Source organism: Macaca thibetana, chromosome 2 (genome assembly GCF_024542745.1).
Source record: "Macaca thibetana thibetana isolate TM-01 chromosome 2, ASM2454274v1, whole genome shotgun sequence".
In the NCBI taxonomy this organism is placed as follows: domain Eukaryota; kingdom Metazoa; phylum Chordata; class Mammalia; order Primates; family Cercopithecidae; genus Macaca; species Macaca thibetana.
The window spans coordinates 17,086,236-17,102,908 of record NC_065579.1 but is presented as its reverse complement, the minus strand read 5'-3'; positions in this window follow the sequence as shown (position 1 = coordinate 17,102,908).

The following is a 16,673-nucleotide window of genomic DNA, read 5'->3' as shown; positions in this document are numbered from 1 at the left end:
GATTCTCTGGTTCTCTGAATTTCCTAAATTTGCTTGTCAACCTCTCTAGCAAAACTGGGGACATTTTCATGGAGAATATCCACAAATATGCTTTCCAAGTTACTTGCTCTCTCTCATTCTCTTTCTGGGATGTCAATGAGTCATAGGTTTGGTCTCTTTACATAATCCCATATTTCTAGGAGGTTTTATTTAATTTTTAAAATTGTTTTCTCTTTATTTTATTATTAATTTTTGACCAAGTTGATTTAAATAACTGGTCTTTGGGTTCTGAGATTAAACCTCAACTTGGTCTATTCTGTTGTTAATACTTTCAATTGTATTATAAATTTCTTGTTTTTAGTTTTTCAGCTCTGGAAAATCAGTTTTCTTCTTTCTTAAAATAGGTATATTGTGTGTCAGCTCTTGTATTGTTTTATTGGATTTCCTTAAATTCCTTGAATTAGGTTTCAACTTTCTCCTGGATCTTGATGATCTTCATTGCCAACTAGATTCTGAATTCTCTGTCTATCATTTCAGCATTCTATGCCATGTTATTTCATTTTGTACTCTCCTCCCTGGAGGACACTGATATGGTTCGGCTGTGTCCCCACCCAAATCTTAAATTGAATTGTATCTCCCAGAATTTCCATGTGTTGTGGGAGGGACCCAGGGGTAGGTAATTGAATCATGGGGCCCAATCTTTCCTATGCTGTTATTGGGATAGTGAATAAGTCTCATGAGATCTGATGGGTTTATCAGGGGTTTCAACTTTTGCTTCTTCCTCATTTTCTCTTGCTACCACCATGAAATAAGCACCTTTCACCTCCTGATTCTGACGCCTCCCCAACATGTGGAACTAAAAGTCCAATTAAACTTCTTTTTCTTCCCAGACTCAGGTGTGTCTTTATTAGCAGGACTAATACAGGCACATAAGCAAGGCACCATCTTGAAGTAGAGAGCAAGTCTTACCAGATATTGAATCTACCAGCACTTTGAGCTTGGATTTCCCAGCCTTGAGAACCACAAAAATTAATTTCTATTATTTATAAGTTATTCAGTCTAAGATATTTTGTTATCACTCATCAGCCTTTTGGCTAAGATCAAGTGAGACATCTTATAGCAACAAGAAAGGACTAAGGGAGGTCCCATATGTTACTCCTTAGTCATTCTTTTCAGAATGTAGAACATTCTTGTTTTTAGCCTTGGTCCATAGGCAACATTCTGGAACAAAGAAAAAGGGCCCATCAGCAACCTCTTATATGATGTGGTTTTATTTCCAATTTTCCCTTTTCATGGTGCCAGAGCCACTCTGTACTCTCTAATATGTACTCACTTGCCTGGAGAGCCAGACAGCACCTTTGAGCACCTTTCCACTGAGATCCTCTGAGCACCTTTCCACTGAGATCCAGGGGAGGCAACAGTCTATATTCTTCCAGAGCTATGCACCTGCTTTCCTTGCTGGTTACACCTAGACAGTTAGGCCCTCAGGCACTTCCAGCAGATTATCTACTGACTTCGCTACTTTAGTCCATAACTTCAGGAATCTTCAGCAGTTCGGACACATTCACATCCACAATTACGAACATTTATGCCTATGATAGGTCTGATTTGTCCCACTCCAACTGACAGTGCAGAAACTGGATTACCTGAGAGCTGTCTGAAGATAGGCCCCAAAGGAGGACCCAAGTAAGAATCCAGCCACTACCATCACACAGTAGCCAGGGTGGGATGGGATATCTGAAAGTAGCAAATGTTGTAGCTGAAGTGCAGCTTGGACCACAGTCTTTAACCTGAATGACTCGAATCTAGATATGCTTGGATCAAACACCTTCCCACTGCACATTTTCCTTCTGTTAACCCCTTGTAGTGGACTCTGTCAGTGTTTCACCTACATCCCCTGGAGTCCCTTTTGCTGTTCCTTTATGTCCCTTTCCCAGCTTCCATTTGATTTGGCTGGGAATAGGCTACACCCCTGACTATCTATGAATGACTAATCTTGGGCTATCTTGGGCTATTGGAGCTGTTTTGCCCAAACAGAAAAAGAACAGAAACACCTGTTCCCACCTCTTTCTTGCTGTGGGGCCTTTGAACAGTGACCATTGGGTGAGGGAGAACAAAAGCCCTGTCTCTTCCTTCCTGTAGAAACTGCTTCAAGGTGTCCTTGACACTGTTGAGCTCCCCTGAGTGACCAGCTGAAGCTGCCCTCTGTAGGATTTCCCTATACTACTGTCTGGCTTAGCTTCTTCCCATTCCTGGCCTTCCCCACCTCTCTTTCTCCTCATACTTCCTTGATAAATCCTTTGCATATGTACTCTTATCTCATGGTGCACTTCTGCAGAATCCAACAGTTGACATTCCATTTTGACTAGGAGTCAATAATACAGAGGAAGCAAAAAATACTGGAGAAAGCTGTTGCCCCTTGAGTTCTTATACAGCTCTACCATGACTCTCCATTCATGTGTCCCAGCTCCCTCCCACTGGCATTAAATTAAACCACTCAGAATGAAAACCTTGAAAAATTAAATAAAAAGCTTTCATTTTTTGGAATGTTTATATGGATAGATGTTTTTGGAAAGAAAGGGGCATTTTAATATACTTGCAGATAATTAACTCTAACAGGAAACTCAAGAGTTTCAAAGTCATGATTTTGGCAAAAAGAATTGAAACACATGGAATGGAAATCTAAATTATAATTTTCTAGAGTAGTTAGATAATTGTGTAAGTATGTTAGGAGGAGGAGAGTCACTTTCTAATTAGTAGAAAACTTCTAAGAATTCTATGGCACACTGACTAAGCATTTTTAAAGAAAAAGTCCAACTGAAATCAAGAGCATAGGCAGTTAAGATGTTTTTTAATTTAAGGGAATTATAATCAGACAACTCAGAGAGTTATATTCTAGAGAAAAGACAGCCCCTTTACAGTGCCTCTGACAAGGAAGCCAATCAGCTCACTGCTTTCTGTATAAGCCAGGTATCTTCGTTTGCATTCTGCAGAGGCAGAGCCTGAAGCAGGGGTTCTTGTGCATGTGATTTAATGAGAGTGTGCTCTCAAATGAAACTTGTAGGGGAGTAAGGGAAGCAGGGTAGGGCATATTTAAAAAAAAAAAAAAAAGAAAAAGAAAGCAAGGTAAAAATGTTTTGCATGAAGCCTAGTCTCATCCATCCCAGGGTGATCTCTGGAGTTGTCCTGCCCAGAAGCAAGGGAGTTTGGGCTCTTGTACCCTTGGTAACAGTCACTCATTGGCCACAGGCTGCCTGGTGGAGGTAGGTGGGATGGGAGGTGTAACCACCTAATGTCACTGGGTGGTTAGTGTTAGCCAAGGAGAGACCCTCTCTGGAGAATGGAGTAGCTGATGGCAACCAACACCCACAGTAGCTGGGGGTGAGCACATCAGCCTAGTAAAGAGATGGTGGGGGAAGTGTTCCATAAGCATCTGTTACACTAGGTTACCTCAAAACCTTGATGTCCCATAGGAAATTCCACTGCAAGATGACTTGCTCTGCAGGCTTACACATGCCGCCATGTTCAGTAGATTTTCAGTGATTTTCTAAAGAAGAAAACCTAATCCTCAAATCACTCCTTCTATAATTACCCAATGCTGGTGCCTGACTAAAAGAAAATTATTTGTTTCTCGTTTGTAACTGAGTGTTTTGGCCTTTATTAAAAGATGTGCACTCATCCTCTCCAAACTTTCCATCCTCCCCGCAGAAACCTCACCTAGGCTGCTGCATACTCCAGGGTTTTGGTCTCAGTGGATGGAATCTTGTTTTGAAGAAGCCAAATAAGATGGATTACTGAAATCTGTTGTTCCCCCAGCTCAGCTGAGGGACTAAGTCCCTGAGAACAGAGATGAGCAGCCTTTTTAGGGTTTTGCCATTTGGATACTGAGGAGATTTAGAAGAGGCCTTTCCAGCATTTGGGGATATCTGTTAAGTACCAGAATTCACAGAGCTTGGTCCTGTGGGAGACTGTGGTCACAGAAGGTCAAACTGAGAAGTTCCAGCACCCTGACCATCTCTGATGAAATCTGAGGAAATCCATGGATTTGTTCCGCACACACCCTGCCAGCCTGGAAACGCTGCAGTGGGCAGTAGGGGGACCTGTGGGAAACACTGCCATTGCAGGGGAGAGGCTGCGAGAGAGGGCCCCACCGGCTTGCCTCAGAATTACTCCCTGGATTGCAAGAAAGCTGCGGGCATGCCCACATAGTTCAAGAAAAGTGCCACATGGGACTTCCTAGTCAATTCAGAGGTCTTTTCAAAATAAATGACCACTCTCCGAACTGCTGCATTTTGAATCCACCAGCTACAGAATCAACCAGCATTGACTTCAGAAGAGACTGAAAGGGGACAGGGTGCATCCCCTTTGCCACCGTTCCCCTGCAAGACAATTGTTCCTATTGAGCTCAGGCCTGTCAGTTAGAATTCACACCTCAATCCTCCCCACTGAGCCCCCGGACTGGGGTGGGAGCTCTGTGTTCAGAGGATCATTTTCATGGGAAGGAGCGTGAAAAGCAGGATGGTGGGTGGTGACTTTTGTTTGAAATGAATTGTGTCTGGGAGCGTTTTGAACAGTGAAAAATAGACCTATTTATTGACCTAAAGCAGTCCATGAAATGGGATATGATCTCTGGCACAAAGAATAGAATAGAAACTCCCCAATACTGTAGCTATCTAGAGATGAAAAAATTGTCTGGAGCTAAGACTTTATTTCTTCATCCGCATTCCTGACGCTGGGCTTCCTGCAGAATGCTGAACAGTATTATCTGTTTCTGGGCCTCGAATAGAGAAAGACAGAGAAAGAGAATGAGAGAGGGTGGCAGGGGGCGGGGGCGGGGATCTAGCTAGCTACATTGATCTATAGATATACTTTAATAATCCTCTTTACTTACAGCCACTCTGAGACATGGTCAGACAGTTCACCTCACCTTGTTAATAGTAATTGCATAATTGCTTCTTGAGCTTTTGGCTAAGAGCAAGTGTAGTGCCTGCTCTTACCAGTTTAATAATAACTGGCATCATTTTCTGAGCACTTATATAGGTGCCACATACTGTGACAACCTTTATGTGTATTATCTCATTAAATTCTTAAAACACTACATTTTAAAAAACCAATTAACTATAGCCACATTAAAAAAAGGAAAAAGAAAACTGAGGCTCAGAACGTTACTGAGCTTGCTTAAGGCCACACCCCCAGGAAACAATACTAAAATTTGAACCCTGCTCAGCCTGAGCCCAATGCCTGAGTTCTTAACCACAGTGTCATTTAATTAAAGAAAAGTACACGCTAGAGAGTAACCATTCAACAGGCACTCAGGGTGGCCTTGGAAAGGAAAAGAAACACAATGAGACACAGAATGCACTTTAACATTTGAGAGAATTGGTTTCTCTTAAATGTGTCGGCCTGTCATCCATGTTGTTCACAGCTTGATTCATAGGGTGGCTGTAGGTTGAGGGGAGCAGTCACCATTGACTCATCTCTGTCCTTCATCCTTTGTAGCTAGTCACCTACTAAATCCAGTGGATTCACCTTTGAAATGACTCATAACCACCCTTTCTTACTATATTTTTTCCTCCACTTTGAGCTCAGCCTTCATCTCTTCCTATTCAGATAACATCAACATTCTCCCCACTGGCTTCTCTGACTCAGCTCTCTCCTCATCCTGTCGGCCTGCCCACTGCCAAACATGGTATCCTAAAATAGTGTGTCCAACATTTCACTACCCTGCTCAAACATCTGTGATTGCTCTCTGTGTTTCTCTCCCAGAACAAATGTCCATCCCCAGTCTGTACGCTTTTCCATCATCTGCCTTCCTTTTGCACCTGGCCACCCTTACCTGTGTCATCCTCCCTTCCTCGCGTTGTTACCTAAATAATATCCAAATGTCAAGGTCAAGTCTCACTACACCCATGAAGGTTGTACTTTAAGCCAAATCACTCAGTCCTTAACTTTTCTATAGATAAGGGAGGTATTCCAGTTTGGATTACTGACAAAAGGAAAGGCTCAGACAAGTATCTGAATGTAGAGATGTTATTTGGAAGTTACAGGAAGATATGATAGGGTGGTGGAGAAGAGGGACAAGATGGGAAAGACAGCCAATAAAAGGTGCATTTTCAAGCCAGTTACCACTGTGGACAATTGGAACTTAGTCCTGTGGGGAACAGGGGAGCCAGTATAGGATACACACTTCAATTATCTCATTCAAGGGGTGATGGAGTTGGAGTACAGACACACCAACTAATCATCAGTCATTGCTAGAGGGCTGCTCCCAGGGTGCATGAACTCCTCAGCACTTCTGTCCTACTAGCAAAACAAGCTCCAGTGGCAAAAGAAAGCCCCATTGGAAAGAAATACAGGTGTTGGAAGTTGGCAATCAGATGGAGCAGACTGAGTTGGTAGGAGCAATGGGATATATGGGTGGGGCCTGTCAGCGTCTGCTACAATAACCCGATAGTTTATTACCCAAACCTGGGCACTTTTGAGAGTGAAAAGAAATACTATTAATAATTATTGTGACAAAAAAATCAAGATGGTCCTGGGCAAATTAGCATGTATTGCATTTATAACAGTGAGTTTTATATCTGATTCTCTCCATCTCCACTCAGATGATATGATCCTTTAGGGTATGTTCAGTGTGATCTAGTTACATGTGCTTCATTGAAGCCAGTACAGTGCTTAAGATAGCAGATGTCCAGAAAATCCTGGATGGCTGAACCTTGGATGAAGTAGCCATCAAAATTTCAAATTATGATACTATTCAAAAAGCACAGCCTTTAAAGTCAGACAGTCCTGAGTTGAAACCCAAACCCTTCTGACTTATTGTGAAACTGAGATGTAGATATGGCACATCTCTGAACTGTGTTTCCTTATCTTTAAAGTGGAGATGAAAATAATATATTCCTGTCTAGTTATCAAAGATCAGAGATGAGTTTTAAGAAAGTAGTTCTTAATATTCAGTAAATCAAACTACAGTAAATTAAAATATAGTTATTGCAAAAGCTATGTTTTTAAAAATAATACTATTGATGTCATCTTGCTCATTATACCTCAGTCACATGCTGAGGTCTCAGCCCAGCATTTTGTTTTCTTCTCCGTGACTGTAGATGTTTTCACAAAGCAGCAGGATTGAGCTTTCATGAATTGCACTTCCATTTGTGGAGAGAAGAATGCTGGAATTGACTGGGCATTCTCTAAGTCAGGGGTGAATAAGAATTTGGAAAGGGAAAAATATTTACTACAAAGAATTTGAGAGAATAAGACCTGGCATGAGCTATCACCTGGACTGGCCAAAATCAGAATCTCTAGATTAAGCTGATGCTTCTTACCATCTAAGAGGCTATGAATTAAGAGGAAAGCCACAGTAGAAAGATACCTGACTTTTGAAAAGGAGGATTCTGACACCTCAAAAGTAAACATGTATTACTTAAGCTTCTGAGGTGTCTTCCTAGCTTATCTCCATCACCATCACTTTTGATGTCCACTCAAAAGTTTTCTTGGTATTCACAGGATCACAGGAAAAGAGATAGATAGCGGGAAGAACTTACAGGTCCAACTATTAGTTCATATTGCAATGAAGCTTAAGAACACCAGATTATTTCTGTATTCAGAGATAAGCAAGGGACAAATATGAGATGAAATGGAGGTACATATTCTCTCACCCTCCCTTCTTACAACCTGCGTAGCCTGCTATCACACCCACTATGTCAGGGACCTTTATGATTTCTTCCAATACATGTCATAAGAAGTTAAGAGATAATGGTACTAAACATTTATAATAAAATGCAGCAATAATATCTACCACCCCTTCCTATCCAAAAGCCTCATTCCCCAACCAGCAATTTCAGTGATTTTAGTCCTTTAGATCTTTATTCTGAAATTTACTTCCACATTTGTAAATAATATATGTGGAAGAAATGGCTAGTTCCACCATGTCCATCCTCTCGTTCTTCCGTGGAAATATATACCCCAATTTCAAGCTGAGCTCATGACTTCCAGAAATGTATTTCAAGCTCCTCTTTTAATTACACATAGTTATGCAATTAAATCCTGGACAAAGGAATGTAAATAAAGGCATTCCATACAACTTTCAAGAAGCTTTCTTAAAGGACACCTGAAAAACATCCTTTGACTGCTTCCTTCTTCATTCTTTCTTCATTCTTGGTGACTGAAATACAGACATGATAGCTGGAACCTGAGCAGCTACACTGAGCCATGCGGTTAACTTGGGAAAGGAAGCCCCTCACTCTGGAACAGCAGTAGAGAGGGAGACTGGGCCACTGAGGATTTTACGAACAAAGCTTTCACTCCAATCCTGGACTGCCTAGTTCTATGTTGACTGAGAGAGAAATAAAGTTTTTCCTGAAGTCACTGCTACTTTGTGGTTTTGTTTTTTTATAGCTAACCAAAGCATATATTTTATTGCTTTTTCTTGATTTATCAGTTTTAGAAATTTTCTACTAGTGACCTGTAATAGGAGATCAATATTTAGCTTTCTAATAACAGCCACCCACCTCCCACTTACACATCCCTCATCTCAGTATACTTCCATTACATTAATGTTCTGTAATTTATATTCACTGCTAAACCAAGTAGTCTGGCAGTGCATATAAGTAGTATACTATGAATGGCTTCTTTCTTATGCAACTTCTCATTTTACCTAGAGTTAAAAATAGCCTTTTTTCCTCATTTACTTAGTTTTCTCTGTAGTTACAGCTAATTCTTTCTACACTGTCCAATCGCCTCTCATTCACTTTTCTGCACAGGACAATGTACTCGTTCATCTGTTGGTTCTACTTTTATGTTCTGAACTCTTCCCGCTAGGAGCCGTTGTCCTCCTGCTGTCTGGGCCTGCTGCACAGCTGTCACCCCAGATGTTTCCTTCACGCTCATCTGGGGGCTTTCGTCTGCCTCAGTCATGTGTAGGATTCTTGGTTTCCTTAACATCAAGCATTCTACTTTCTTGGTGTCTCATTTACTGTGGAAAACTGCTTCCAGTAGTTTCCTAAGAAAGGGTGGGTACGTAAAAGGTAAATTACATTTAATGTCTGTTTGGTGGAATGCAGACACAGGGATGGCCCCAGAGTTTCTGCAGGCTTTGCCCTATCAGAAGACCTGGATGAAGCAATGCAAGTAGAATATCCCCTCCCTTCTCACCTTCAGATACAACCATATTGCTGCAGAAGACTATAATCAAGACGGAGAAACTCATTCTCCACAATGGGCCTTTTCAGAAGGAGAAACAAGGCATTCCTAATGCACCTGGATGCGAGATGCTCAAGAACTCCAGATGTTTCTCTGACAAATGTTTTTCTTACAGATTGAAAATGTTACTTTTCAAAAATCTGACTTTAACTCTGTTAACTTATTTCCCAGGGGCAAAACATGTTATGTGGCATTTTTTTCCTCTTGTTGCCTGGAGTGATAGAATCTGAAAGCCACTCCCCAGAGCTTATGAGCTGTATAATTAACCACATAATATTTTCACCTTAAAATTCTCCAGCAATGTACAATGAAATCAGTAGATTAAACAGCCCAACAAGAATAGGGCATTCCTCTTAGCCTAGGAAACATGCTGGCAGTTTTGTCTCTTAGAAGCCAGGAGCATTGCTCTTCCCCTCCTTAGGCCTCTCAACAGCCCTTCACTTCAGACTGCCAGGCAGACTACAGTATTGGGGAAAATCCAGCCCAGGTTTTGTGCCATTTCTTGTGCAAGATTGGATGGGAAGCTTGTAAAATCTGTTTTGCTCCAGGTAGAAAACCAGCCATGATGAATTAATCCAATATACTTTCTTGTTTTTTAATTTAAAAATTGTATCTCGAGGTGTATTAGCTGAAGGCTCTGCCGCAGATGAACACACAAGACTCAGGAAAGCAGAGGGAGAAGCTGCTTCCCACTGCTTGGCTCTCTTTGACCCAGAAAATCAGGCTAGTGATATTATTGCAGTGTAGTCCAAGCAACATCAGCAAATCGACGGAGAAATCACTCCCTAATAGATTGTAATTGTAATAAAGATGCTGTAAGCCGTGCCACATCCCAGAAAATTGCACAGGATATATGGGAAAGTTTTTATGCCATTTTGGAAGCTCTGGTGTTATTTCCCTGCTTTTGAAGGAAGAAACAGCAAATGATTCTTCTCTTTGGCTATATCTTCTCATTCTATTTCTCCTGCATATCCTCCAAAGCAGGGGGGGTGTCTATGTGCTAAACTAATGTTCTCCCGAATGTACACATTTCCTCAGAAATTGAAAAAATGTATTTTGAAAATACAGCATCATGAATGTGAAATTAATGTGAAAAAGATGGGCTTCACCCGAGTTATCTTCCTTGTAATGGGTTTTTAAGGTCTTCAGTATGTCACTATATGGCAACTCTCCAAGACCCGGCTACTGAAAATGGCATTTCCAAACTTATTTGACCACTGAATCCTTTATTTGGGAAAGGGGAGTGGATATTTTCCATATTTCATAGACCACTTGTCCGAGGAGTGTAGTTTAGAAGACCAAAGGGAATGAAGGCAAAACTAGACTTCAATCTTCCTGTTCCCATGGTATATTTCAGAATCAAAGTAATACAAGTTTTGGGGAAAACAAGAGATACGCTTTAAAAACTGCCTTTGTCATATTCTGGCTGTTCTACATCAGTCATGTTACTTAACCTCTATGAGATCTATTTCTCCATCTGTAAAATGGGGACAATAATACTTTTTAAGAGATATATAGAAATGATTGCATGAGATATTATATATAAAGCTCTCCACTCAATGCCTCACCCTAAGTGAGTGCCAGAAAGACTAATAGTCTTTGTATTTTATTTTAATCTTCTCCATTCTCATGTCTACCTCACTGCATCAAGGACCTCAGTGTTACCCACCTGTTTGCTGATGTCTGAAATGCCTTTTCACAATGAGTGAAATAGATGTGACAGTGCACAGAAAAACCAGGAAGAGAGAGTTGCACTAAGGAGGTGACTCTCTAATATTAGGGGTAGCAAAATTATTTGCCAAGAACCTTTTTGTTATATACATTTTTAAAAATACCCATAGTCAAAAGGTTCTCATTCAGGAGGTTGAGGATGGGGCTTTAATTTCTATATTTTTAGCAGAATCTCCAGAGAATTATGATGCACCCAAAAGTTTTGTAACCACGAGGTTTAAAATATATACCCATGTCAATCTAGATCTAGAGTTAGATAATATGACAGACACTTCTGTGAGAGCGATTAGCAGGAGAAGGGAGGAGGTGAGAGTCCTGGCAATTAAGAAACGGAACCGGGGAAGGAAGACAGAACAGGATCAGAACAGAAGCTCTAAGAATGATCTCTATCAACTTTCCATTTCTCCTAAAAATGTGCCTGGGATGGTGGCCAGGAAGTAGAAGAAAATGTTAGTGTGGCCAGAGATACGTGCAGCTTAGTGGCTTTCGAGACTTGTGAGCAGGCCCCATTAGGCAGCTATGTACTGGGTCATGGTAAGTGCTGCCATTGGTCCCAAAGTCACTTCCAGCTCTGAAGTGACCTTTACCTGTACCTATTCCAGTAGCCTGGTGTTATAGTCAACAATTCTTTGACAAGAATTTTTAGGGACCTGGAAAATCTAGATACTGAATTACCAAAACTCTAAAGCTCTTCATCTTGTCTCAAAGGATGAGCAGGTTGAGCAGTTCCCTCTCCTGGTATCCTAATAAGCTTCACATTTCACCATCCTTTCTTGAATGGAATGACCAGATATGCTCTCCTATTTTGCTAGTCCAAAATTGGGCTGTAATCATCAATGAAAGCAGTCTGGGAAATAAGGAGAAAATCACAGAAAGAGAAGCAAAGCAGCCAAAAAGTAAATAAGTTCATCCCTGAATTTCAGGGTTCCTGTGAGAATTTAATAACTGACATATAGTGTCCAGCAGAGCATGGCCCATAGTCTGGTGTTCGATGGGAGAGGAAAAATAGACACTGTATTTAGCTATCAGAGCTATCAGTCATCATAAAGATGACTGTGGCCATCTTTAGCATGCAGAGATGCTCTGTCTCCCAACTAGGCCCAGGGCTCAGCATGCCCCCAAAACTCAATACACTTCAGCTGGCTAAGTGCATCGATGGTGCTGACTCCAGTACCAACTATCAAAATCAGCAAATTTTTGTGACAGATATCCTGTGTGACCATACCACGGTGACCTCTGTATTGGAGTGGTGGTTCAAAAGAGATACTAGAGCATCACAGTGTTAGGTACTTACAATCTTGTCTGGCAAGACTTATACACACTTGTGAGTACACACATTCGTGCATGCATACATACACTCACACACTGCACTCTGAATACTCCAAACAATTTACAATCAAATAGAAAGTGGTGACATGAAAATGTGATTTTGGAATTTGGATTAAGGAAAAATTTGGTATGGGCTGGAGTAGCCTCATTAGGGGAAAGTAGTGGAAAGAACACTGGTTGTGGAGTCAGGCAGTCACAGACCCAAACCTGAAGGTCCTGCGATTTTACTTTAATTTCCTTTTCTGTCAAATGAGAATAATAGCACCTGACTTGTGGATGACTTAAGGGGTTCGAACATGGAGCAAGGTAATATCTTACAACACATTTTCGACAAACTTTTCATGTTGGGTAGAATAGTGGGTTGAATAATGACCCCAAAGATGTTCATGTCCTAATCCCTGGCACCTGTGATTATGTTACCCTGCTTGGCTAAAAAAAGAAAACACTTTGCAGAGGCAATTATGTTCAGGAGCTTGAGGTGAGGAGAGTATCCTAGATCATTGGAGTGGGCGCAGTACAATCACAGGGGTCCCTATAAGAGGAAGTCAAGAGGATCTGAGTCAGAGAAGGAGATGTGAAGACAGAAATAAGGGTGGAGTGATGCAGGGCCACACACACAGGAAAGCAGAGGGCTTCTGGAAGCTGGCAAAAGCCCAGAAATGGATTCTGCCCTAGACCCTCCTGAAAGAGTACAGGCCTGAAGATACCTTGATTTTAGCTTCGTGAAAGCCATTTTGGACTTCTTTGCTCCAGAACTGTAAGATAAATGTGTATTACTTTAAGTCACTATGATTGTGGTAATTTCTTGCAGCAGCAAGGATAGGCTAAAGCAGGTTGTTTTTGCTAACTGCTACCTGCCAGCCATTGAGGTGAAGGCATTCATTGCTTCAGGAAGACAACAGAGCTTAGGCAAGAACACTGCATCAGGCATTCAGCTTTTTACATTCAAAATTGGCTCCCGAAGCACATTCAGAGACAACAGTGGTGAAAGCTAACTTTCATTTTATAAGAGCTGAGATTTTTTGAGAGAGAAAGAGAGAAAAAAGTTGTTGCTGGTTCCAAAGATCTGAAGCTTGTAAACTCAAAAGATCAGAGGAAAGAGGGTCTGTCTTGAGAGAAGTTCAGCCACCACACAGGGAGGAGAAAGAAGCTTGGGACACAACCTAGAGGAACGTGGAAGGAGGACAAGATCAAAGGCAAGATGCGGTCCTCCTGTCCCATAGGGAAAGCGGACAGGTAGATGTGTGTGAGCCAGTGAAATAAATCAGGTGGGTTGAATTCAAGACATGGTGAAAGTGAAAGGGGCTTCCCAATTCAATTTAATAGTTCTAGGAGGAAGCCCCTCAGAGTGTGCCCCGCGTAGTCAAGAAGGACCATAGATGAGAAATGGAGGCTTGAGGCATTTAGGCAGTGAGAGCACCTGAGATAGTACTCGTAGTTTTCACAGAGATCCATAACTCTTCATGTTCCAGTGGAGAAACCCAGAAAAAGGCAGAGAAGGTCTATGCATAGGGCGGGGCCTGGGTGTCAAGTGCATAGACCTCCTGACTGCAGTTCATGACGTGGTCCGTGGACAGTGGCAGAGGCAGCAAGCAGGCAGCAGAAACTGAGCAGGAGACAGCAGCCGGTGGAAGACACTCTTGCCTGGCAGCTATGATGCTGGATGCGTGTCCCTTTGTATTCAAACACCATCCTGGAGGGGAAAAGAGGGAGAGCAGAAACCCCAAGAAGGAAAATCAGCCTTGATAGTGAGTTTCAACTTTGAATTATCTGAATTTAAAGCCTGGATAGAGTATTGACCCAAAAAGAAATGTCATTTTGATCAGAAGAACCTGAATTATTTTGATAAAAAATCCCCCCCCATAAAGAGTAACATTAATTTGATAAGAGAAATAAATTGAATTACACTGCTATACTTGCAAACTGTGACTGAATTTTAAATCTGGTATGTGGGCATAAAGCACCTGGCACACAGTAGGTGCTCAATGATATTAATTAGCCCTTAATATCTGAATTAATTACCCCAATTTCCTTCTGTGGATGAAGGAAAGGAATTGTCTAGAAAAAAAATGACCAAGAAGAAAATATTTTTGGAAGGGACAAGAAGCCAGTCTTAAAGGAATTAACAGTTATCTATTGCTTTTTACCTGCCCCGTTTAGGGACTTTCTCCTGGTAACAGCAACCTGACCTTTCGCTGGGGTTCCAGCCCTGTCCTGTTCTTTCCATATTATTTGAATAGGCTGATCTCATCCCCAGCTCTGGGACTGGGTACAATAGCGAGGCCTGGTCAGTCTGAATATTGTAGCTCTGTGTTCACTGTAGTCAATTCAAGGAAAGAGACAGAATCCAAGTTTTATTCCACTAGGAATTCCAAGGGCTTTTTTTGGCATCATTTAGAATGAGGTTGTCCTTTTGTTGGGGTTAATACACTGAAAAAAAAAAAACGTAAGAAAGCCTGGACTTCTGTTTCTATCTTGCCACAATAAAGGAGATCCTGCTTGAAATTAAATCCAATACAGAAAAAGGAATTGGGGGATTTATAGATAATATACCAGGAAGATATATTTGTACACCTGGATTCACTCATGATTAAATCCTTGTTTTGCTTAAGCAAATTATGTTTCTTTCACTATCAAATATAGTACCTTGAATAAAACATACAGGTATGCACTTGCTGTGTCCTCGAGACAACAAGGAACTCAGCCTAGCTAGAGAGCGGTCTCCAAGGTAAATGATGACGTCAGAAAAGTCTGCAGAGGTAGGGTAGCAATTATCATGAGGGTTCTTGACTGCCAAGCTTTCAGACTTAATTTTGGACCAAGAAGCAGTAAACAGCCAGAGCAGGTTAAGGAAAGAAGTGACATAATGAAAAGATTATTTGGGGGAAATAAGCCTGGCAGTTATATCAGGACTGATTAAAGCAAAGGCTCTTAACCTGGGGTTCATGTACTTAGGTTGGAAAGACTTGATAGCTTTATTTACACTAATCTCAATTGAAATGTGGCATTTTTGTTCTATTCTGAATGTAGCAACAGACTTCAATAGTATCAGCAGTACTTGTATATTCGCCAACATAAAACGTACAGATAATTTTATATCCTGTTACCAGTGTTGCAAGTATATCAGAGTAACACTTATACCCATTACTGCCTTAAAATTCTAATGCTTACTGAACCTAACACTGCATATTGTTGTATAAGGCATTAATAGAGAAGCACATGTATTAATGTAGCATAAATTTGTGGGAGTAAGATTTCTATTTCAGTAACTGTAGTTTTATATAATTGGTTTACTTTGTAAACTGATGTATTTTACACTTTGTACATTTAAAATCATTATTTGGAAGAGATCTTGAGTTGTGCCAAAGGGACCCTCGGCACAGACACACGGATACACAGGCACAAAAATTAATGATTAAAATCTCCTGCATTAGAGAAGGCATAAGGTCTGGAAGCCAGAAGGCTATGGCAGAGGCTGTGACACATTCAATAATGAAGCCTGGTGGGTTTCAAGTCAAGAGGAAGCATGAGAAGGAACCCATATTCCAACAGGCTTTGAACAAAATTTCAGCTGCATCTGAAAGAGAAAATGAACCTGTTCAATTCAGGCAATAGAGAGAGCTCTAAGAGAGCAAGAACTCCATGTTTTCAAAACCCAAATGAATGGAGCAAAATGAGCACTAAACAAATGAAGAAATGATGAAAATGGAAAGTGTGGGATGCTGACCTGGTTTAGGATCAGCTTTGTGATTTACTTTAAGATAATGATAGAACTTCCCAAAGGAGATATACAATAGGAAAACCAAAATGTCTCCTAGGAGCTCAGCTCAGAAATCAGGGTGGGCTGGGTCTATTTGGAAAGCTTCTGTACAGAAGTGACAGTATGAAGAGAAATGCTTTCTCCTAGGGAGAAGTGTGGAGGAGAGCAAAGACCTGTGGCAAAATCAGGACAGGTATCAGAAGAAACATGGAAGCTGGAGAGCAAAACCCAGAGATGCCCGTCTTAGTAGGTGCAATAAAGTCAAGTAGACTCTTTAAAATAGAAAAGAAATACGTAGAACAAGACCAAACTTGGAAAGCTAGAAAGGGAAGGATTCAAGAGAAATTTTGCTCAAGAGATAGGAAGGGAGAATTTAAGGGAGGTGACTGTACCCCTGATTTATGTATCTTGTGTCTCCTGGCAACTTTTAGCACAGTACCTGGCAGTTTTTGAAATGTTTTCATTGTAATCAAAGTGTCAGAGACTACAGGCTCTCGATACTTTCTGTAACCTAGGAAAACTGCCCTTCCTCAACAGCAACTGCTTTTGCACATGGCATGTGCATTGTGCAGCACGATAGCAGATGGCACCTTCCCTCCACCTTTATTAAGCACCTTCTCTGTGAGAAGTCCCAGGAGGATACCCAGATGAGGAAGTTAGTCTCTGCTCTCAA